The sequence below is a fragment of the Sinocyclocheilus grahami genome, unplaced genomic scaffold, assembly GCF_001515645.1.
Source record: "Sinocyclocheilus grahami isolate Dianchi unplaced genomic scaffold, SAMN03320097.WGS_v1.1 scaffold324.1, whole genome shotgun sequence".
NCBI classification, from domain to species: domain Eukaryota; kingdom Metazoa; phylum Chordata; class Actinopteri; order Cypriniformes; family Cyprinidae; genus Sinocyclocheilus; species Sinocyclocheilus grahami.
The window spans coordinates 1,325,248-1,333,399 of NW_015505503.1; the positions used below are offsets into that span (position 1 = coordinate 1,325,248).

General features: G+C 40.0%; 2 long non-coding RNA genes across 2 annotated transcripts in view; one reads left to right on the forward strand and one right to left on the reverse strand.

The window, feature by feature from the left end:
• Positions 1-8,152, forward strand: part of LOC107602314 (uncharacterized) — a 24,030-nt gene that overhangs the window by 3,384 nt on the left and 12,494 nt on the right. The window contains exon 2 of the long non-coding RNA XR_001611019.1: positions 5,152-5,157. This is a non-coding gene — a long non-coding RNA (uncharacterized lncRNA). The remainder of the gene's footprint in view (positions 1-5,151; positions 5,158-8,152) is intronic.
• Positions 2,820-8,152, reverse strand: part of LOC107602315 (uncharacterized) — a 13,489-nt gene continuing 8,156 nt past the window's right edge. Inside the window, exon 3 of the long non-coding RNA XR_001611020.1 lies at positions 2,820-2,895. This is a non-coding gene — a long non-coding RNA (uncharacterized lncRNA). The remainder of the gene's footprint in view (positions 2,896-8,152) is intronic.

The window sequence follows — 8,152 nt, forward strand, 5'->3', positions numbered from 1 at the left end:
CACACACACATATATATATATATATATATATATATATATATATATATAGAATGGATCATACTCACCCACCATGGTTCCTGCGCCGGAACCCCGTTCCAGAGGCGATTCCAGAGAAGCCTCTAGTCCGGACCATCAGTAAAGTGGTTGCTATGAAGTCACAGAACCAACCAAAAACATCATAGGTCCAGCATAGGAGACTGTAAAGCAGGAAATTCCTATCTAACATCGGTCAGGTGGAGAGCTGGTGGTTATAGGGGAATTAGGAAGGGGAAGAAAAGGGCAAATGTAAAACCCCCGAAGGAAATGAGTAGATACTCAAGTATAACTCTGATCTGGACGAAAGTGCTGACGCCTTGTCTGGATCACATCCCTAAGGTCTTGCCTACCTCCCTTTGACCCGCGATTCCTATTACCCCTCCCCGCAGGCAGAGGAGGAGCGCGAGCCGCGACACTAGCCTTCTGTGCCCGTCTCTGATCCTCAGACTGAGACAGACCAGGACCCCTATGTTGTTCGCGCTCAGACCTGGACCTTCGTGGAGTGAAGGATTTGAAGCGCGCCTTCGCCTCTGTGATGGCCCATGATGCGGCCACACATCAGTGAGCAGTAACGTGCATATTTACACACACGCGCACACACACACACACATACACATACACATATTACACGTATGGGTAAGCATTGATTTTACCTGCTTATTCTTACGGTTAATTGTTGCGTTTGTTTAATGAATTATCACATGATATTGAGTAAGAAGACAGACTCGATTCTTTTGCTCATTTAGAATGTTTATTGAATATCGGTACATGTTAACTAGTTGGAGTGCACACAATTCAGTTCACTGTGCTGTATATTTCTGTTAATATTGTTTTTTTGAGTTTAAGTTACCATGTTGTGGGCTGTGTGGAGAATAGCGGAGGTTTCTGAGCTTCCGTCGCGGGGTGCGTCCGCCTAAAGGACCGGCGTGCTGCTCCACCACTCTTTAGTTCCGTTGGCCGGTTCCAATGGACAGATGAATTGGAGGGAGGATTGAGTTGTTTAAATGGGCATTGTTTTCTTATGTTTCACTTCCTTAATGGAATTTTTGTTTAGACTTCTTTTCAAGATTTATATTTAATCTTTAATTCAACTATTTAAATAGTTGATATTTGTTTGTTGTTGTATGTTGTAGTTTTTTTGTTTTCCCCTCTTGTGTGGAACATGGACTAGTCCAGTTGTATAAATGTGTTCTCATGGTGTCATTTGTTAGGTCAGTTCAGTTTGTTTGTCATGCCCTCAGTTATCTTGAGTTTAGTTTAGTTTAGTTTTGTTGACCTCTTTTATAGGCCTAAGTTAGTTTATTTGAATTTTGATTTTCTGCTTTAAACTTGTGAAGGTTTGTTTTGATTCATTAAAAAGATTATTTGTTTGGGAAGCTTGTTTTCCTATGCCTATTTTTTTGATGGCTGGGTCCCTTACAGCCTCCCTGAACTTCTCGACCACCATCTCAATGGAGGTACCGAAAAGTTCGGAAGGCAAAAACCGGAGCATTGAGAAGAAACCCCCTCTCTTTCTTCCCGATATCTGTCAGGTTCACCCACAGATGTCCCTCCGTTACTAGCATTGCCGCCATAGACCTGCCCATAGTGGAGGCAGCCTGCTTAGTAGCACGGAGAGCAAGATCCGTGGTGCGGCGCAGCTCAGCTACCTCATCAGGGGAAAGGACCTCGCCTTTATCCAGGTCTTTCAGCAGATCAGCCTGATATGCCTGGAGCACCGCCATAGTGTGCAACGAAGCCACAGCCTGACCTGCTGCTCCATATGCCCTGCCATTTAAGCGCAATGTATCCTGAAGGGGCTTAGATGGCAAGGAGTGAGTATTAAGGGAGGATGTCTCACCCATAGAGAGATAGCTAGCCAGCGTCTCTTCTACAGGGGGCATCATCTTATAGCCGTTTTCACCCATCGCCTCGATGTTGGCATAACTCGTATGCTAGAACCGATAGATGCGTAAGGAAAATGGCCTCTTCCATTCCTTCTCGATCTCAGTATGCAAATCAGGAAGGAATGGAAGGCTCACCTGAGCTGGAGGGTTATGGCCAGAAAGAAAACGCTCATCGAGGCAACCTCGCGACGTCACTTTCTTGGCCCGCTTCCACGGCAAGTCCAGCCTCGCCGTGGCGCGATCCATAACTTCCAACAGCTCACCATACGCAGGGCAGGAGGATTGGGAAGGCTCAGCCTCAGCCTCTTCGACGTCCTCAGACATCTCCTGCTCCTCCTGGGCTGAACCCAGCAGAGCACTGGCCCCCGGATCAGATGATGTTAGAGAAATAACATCATCCTCCAGCGGCTCTCTCTCGTCCACAGCCGACGAGCGCGAGAGGGAAAGCCCCTCTTTAAACTCATCGGCCAGGTCCACCTGCGATCCCCACAAGCTCATTCTCCTCCAAGCCTCAGCAGCGGCGGGTCCTGAACCGCGGGAAGCAGATGGCTGCCCCTCTTTCCTCGAAAAAAGAGACAAACGAGAGCGGAGCTTTTTCATCGAAAAATGCTCACAATGCACGCAAATCGCCCCCTCAAGGACATTGCGTGCATGCTCCTCGCCCAAACAAAGAACGTAGAGATCGTGTGTCATCAGGTGTCAAATAGCGATGACACGGATGCATACATCCTCTAAACATTCTGCTAGTACTCGCCATAATAATAGGATAGAGATCTCTTACCACATGGTGTTTTTTCAATGTATGCTTCAGACACGGGTCACGACGAGGCGTTCCCCATAGTGCCCCTTAGAGGACACAGTTCGAAGTTCCGTTGAAAGGGAACGAAAGTTTTTTAGAGCAACTGGTATGGTGCCCCCCGGGGAGTTGGTGCCCTATGCAAACTGCATACTCTGCGTATAGGGAGTGGCGGTACTGATTAAACCATTGCAAATACTAGTCCGCAATCCATAATAATGCTTCCTTCAGTGAAAAAGTCTCACATCAAAATCCATCCTAATATTTGTTTAGAACTATTTTGGACTGTTTTGATTTGTAAACCGCACTTAATCTGTGTATATTTCTTTCCTGATTCAGACGAGACAACTTTTTTCACTGGAGTCATATTTTAAAGCAACGGTTTGAAGTTAAAAGCATCTTAATGATGAATTTGTTTCTTACAAACGTGCAGCTTTTCGCTTCACAAGACATTAACTGATGGACTGGAGTGGTGTGGATTACTTGAGGATTATTGTGATGTTTTTATCAGCTGTTTGGACTCTCATTCTGACGGCACCCATTCACTGCAGAGCATCCATTGGTGAACAAGTGATGCAATGATTCATTTCTCCAAATCTGTTACAATGAAGATACAAACTAATCTACATCTTGGATGGCATAAGGCTAAGTAAGGCAATTTTTATTTTTGGACGAACTATTCCTTTAAAAATTATGATTATTCTTAGTTGCTGGTCAAAATACCAGCATGTGTTGAGATTCTTTGAGCTCAAAGCAGAGCGAGATGTTTTACGGATTAGAGTGTTTCCCGCCTGATTGGGTTGGAACAGGTCTCTCCCTCGAGAGCGGAGCAGAAAGAGAGACCACCAGACCAGCACAGCTGCTCGCCAGCTCTGAGATCCAGCGGCCCTCTGCGTTTCCTCCCCTGCTCAGGACGACAGGCTGCCCGGAGGGCACAGCGCACCAATAATAACAACATTCAGCGTTCAGAGAGCAGGTCAGCCCTGCCTTGACCCGCCATCAGAGCACTGAGGTCTGGACAGGAGCCAGAGCCCAGAGAGAGAGAGAGAGAGAGAGAGAAAGGAAATGATACCACAGTAAAAGCACGAACACAAGCCACCGGATCACAGGGGTTCACATCACTTCCTGTTCTGTGTTGTCCTTCCTGTTATAAATAAACGGAACAAACAGCCCAAAGGGCCTCAACAATGACACCTTCTAATGAGAGGCGCTCATTACAGTCGGTTTTAGGCAAGGTGCATCGACTTTAACAAACTGAGTTTGTTTTTTTAAATATGCGAATATAGAAAATCCAATAAAAATGCAGCAAGAATAAACACCAAGAGGGAATTATGAGACAATGATTCTTGCTGCATTTTTATGAGATACATTTGATAACATTTTTTAAAAATATTTTTTTTTTCTAAACTATGTCTTTATACACAAATATCACATTTTTTGTAGTGCTAAACTGATGGGATTGTTGCTAGGAGACCTATGGTTCCCAAGCAATAACCCTCCCAACACAACTTGAACTGGTCCTGATGATGTAATTTTGGAAATGTCAGTAATGTTACTCTGAAGACGCTTCATTAGTCTGAAACTTCAGTGTATTATACATCAAAGGTTTCAAATTGTAGTATTCTACATTAGTGTCAAATTAGCTTATTATTTTGCATGTTCAATATAGTTTTAATTTATTCGGAAAACTCTTATGCTCACCAAAGCTGCATTTATTTGATCAAAAATACAGTAAAACATTAACACTGTGAAATATTACTACAGTTTGAAATTATATATATAAAATATTAATTCATCATTCAGAGCTGGGTAGATTACTTACAAATTGTAGTCCATTACTGATGGCAAATTACATGGAAACAATTGTAGTATTCATATAACATATTAGTAACATATTCTTTTACATTACACATTTTAGATAATATAATCAGATGCATTTTGATTACTTTTAGACTACTTTTCACAACTTGTTTATCACATTGATTTAAATAGGATAATAATCTTGTACTGGACTGATATAAAAAATACAAAGAGTAGGAAAATATATTCCATTCATTGTAATTAACAACATGAAGTGCATTAAATAATAAAAGGTTTCTCAAACTAGGCGTAGTAAAGGAACTGTGGGAGGTTTGCGAGTTTACTAAAACAGCAAATAATTAAACTAAATCATAAAAATGTCAAATTAGAATCGTTTTAAAATAATAATAATCAAAATAAAACACTTTCTAAAAAATATTAAATATTTTATTTGTTTACCTGCATGTCATGTGGCCATTATCCAACAAGAGAACAGTGAGCATGCAATCATGTTACTTAATTATTAACTCATTACCTTAAACTCTCAGGGGTTACTTAAAGTAAATGTTAGGTTATAGAGGTTTGGCTGACAAAATAAGTTTGGGAATCCCTGCGTTACATGCAAAAAAAAAGAGAAATGTGTCTGAAAAACAAAAGCCTTCCAAATTTCCTGTGTAATTATAGTCACCTGACTAGAGACTGATCCTTGTGTGAATGTCCGCAAACTGGAAGACTTTCCAATTTTAGAAAGGAAACTTTAAAAGATGAAAAAGAGGAATTAGGGAGAATCAATAAATTATGAATCATTTATTGCTATTGTGTGAATGTAATCAAGTATTTCATAAAAAAAAAGTAACTGTAGTCTGGTTATGAGTATTTTAAAATGTAATATCATCTAATTACAAGTTAAATATGATAATCCATGTTATCAGTTACTACCAGCACTGCATTCTTATATGCTGATTTGCTGCTCAAGAAACATTTCATATTATTATCACTGTTGAAAACAGTTGTGCTGCTTAATATTTGGTCTGAAAAACAAAAGCCTTCCAAATTTCCTGTGTAATTATAGTCACCTGACTAGAGACTGATCCTTGTGTGAATGTCCGCAAACTGGAAGACTTTCCAATTTTAGAAAGGAAACTTTAAAAGATGAAAAAGAGGAATTAGGGAGAATCTATAAATTATGAATCATTTATTGCTATTGTGTGAATGTAATCAAGTATTTAATAAAAAAAAAGTAACTGTAGTCTGGTTATGAGTATTTTAAAATGTAATATCATCTAATTACAAGTTAAATATGATAATCCATGTAATCAGTTACTACCAGCACTGCATTCTTATATGCTGATTTGCTGCTCAAGAAACATTTCATATTATTATCACTGTTGAAAACAGTTGTGCTGCTTAATATTTGTGACCCTGGAGCACAAAAGCAGTGTTGAGTCGCTGGGGTATATTTGTAGCAATAGCCAACAATACACTGTATGGGTCAAAATTATCAATTTTTCTTTTATGCCAAAAATCATTAGGATATTAAGTAAAGATCACGTTCCGTGAAGATATTTTGTAAATGTCCTACTGTAAATATATCAAAACTTAATTTCTGATTAGTAATATGCATTGCTAAGAACTTCATCTGGACAACTTTAAAGGCGATTTTCTCAATATTTTGATTTTTTTTGCACCCTCAGATTCCAGATTTTCAAATAGTTGTATCTCAGCCAAATATACAGGACACATATTGTCCTATCATAGCAAACCATACATCAATGGAAAGTTTATTTATTCAGCTTTCAGATTATGCATAAAAATCAATTTAAAAAAGTGGCCCTTATGACTGGTTTTGTGGTCCAGGGTCACATATGTGTATCAACATTATGCATTCACTCGCCTAAATCAACAGTTGATATCACTTAAGATTAATTTATTGCTCGGAAAATGAAAAATCAAATAGAATGCCTTTTATTGTGGGATACTTTTGAACATTGTGTCCTAGTACGTAATCTGGGTAATGCATCAAGATATTTGCATATATAAGATGAACTACACTACTACAGCATAACATACAGTATTGTTAAAATCAATGTCGATGCTGCTTCCAGTTCAGTCGTCACACTGAAAATGGAAGGCCATTCAGGTTTTTCATGCATACAAATGTGCATAGCATGGTAGTAGCCTATGTAATTTCAAGCTTGTGTTGAGTAGAGTGCGGATGCAGGGTATCGCTCTAAACAGCGGGAGCAGAATACAGAGGGACTGGACTGCTCTTGACAGCCAAACAGCTCGGGATGGATGGAGTCTTCCATGGCTCGTAAATAAAGTTGTGTGCATACTGTAGGGTTTGTGGAGAACACAAAAGCCCAGCAGGGAGAGTGGCAGAGGTGTGTGGGAGAGAGAGCTTGTATGCCAGATCTGTAATTACAGTACAGTCCCTCAGAAAAACAGCATACGGCTACGGGTTTAGAGAGGGAGGATGGCGGATAAAGGCCGAAGTGGACAGAGAGAAATTTAAATGTAACTGTAAAAAAGTTTGACAAATGTCAATGAAAAAACAAACCCTCCAACATGAAACTTCCACAGAACAGACACACACACTCGCATCGAGAATAGGTTCCCATGGCATTCATCTCACTTTTCTTTTCACGAACCATCTTTCTGGAATAACCCTATTATAGCATGACAGTTTCTCTCTCTCTGAAATAACTCCCTGATGGGTCGTAAAGCAAATACCGAAGAGCTGTTTGCATTATGTAAACAGCGCCGGGCCTGTAAGGCAGGTCCTAAAGGTTGAGGTGCAGGAGTGTACTGCTAGTGTTTTCCTCTCATGGAAACACACTCCTCTGGTTTCTCACACACTCGGCATCATGGGAATACTCAAGGCTAATTAGCTCTCTGCTTCTGGGAAACTTCAGCTTGTCTCCTCGCGGCATTGGCAACATTCCCATTCCCTCACGCTGCCTAAAACCCGAAACATTTTTCAGTGAATAACTGAAAAAATACCCAATAATTAATGCTTCAAATCTGTTAATTACAAAAACATTTTAAAAAATGACCAAAACTAAAAAAGAAACCCCAGAAATTGCTACATGATATGATTATCGGTTTTCACAAATATCCTGCAGGGTGAAAGTATAAAATATACAGGTGCATCTCAATAAATTAGAATGTCATGGAAAAGTTCATTTATTTCAGTAGTTCAACTCAAATTGTGAAACTCGTGTATTAAATAAATTCAATGCACACAGACTGAAGTAGTTTAAGTCTTTGGTTCTTTTCATTGTGATGATTTTGGCTCACATTTAACAAAAACCCACCAATTCACTATCTCAACTAATTAGAATACTTCATAAGACCAATAAAAAAAACATTTTTTGTGAATTGTTGGCCTTCTGGAAAGTATGTTAATTTACTGTACATGTACTCAATACTTGGTAGGGGCTCCTTTTGCTTTAATTACTGCCTCAATTCGGCGTGGCATGGAGGTGATCAGTTTGTGGCACTGCTGAGGTGGTATGGAAGCCCAGGTTTCTTTGATAGTGGCCTTCAGCTCATTTGTTAAATGTGATCTGGTGTCTCTCATCTTCCTCTTGACAATACCCCATAGATTCTCTATGGGGTTCAGGTCTGGTGA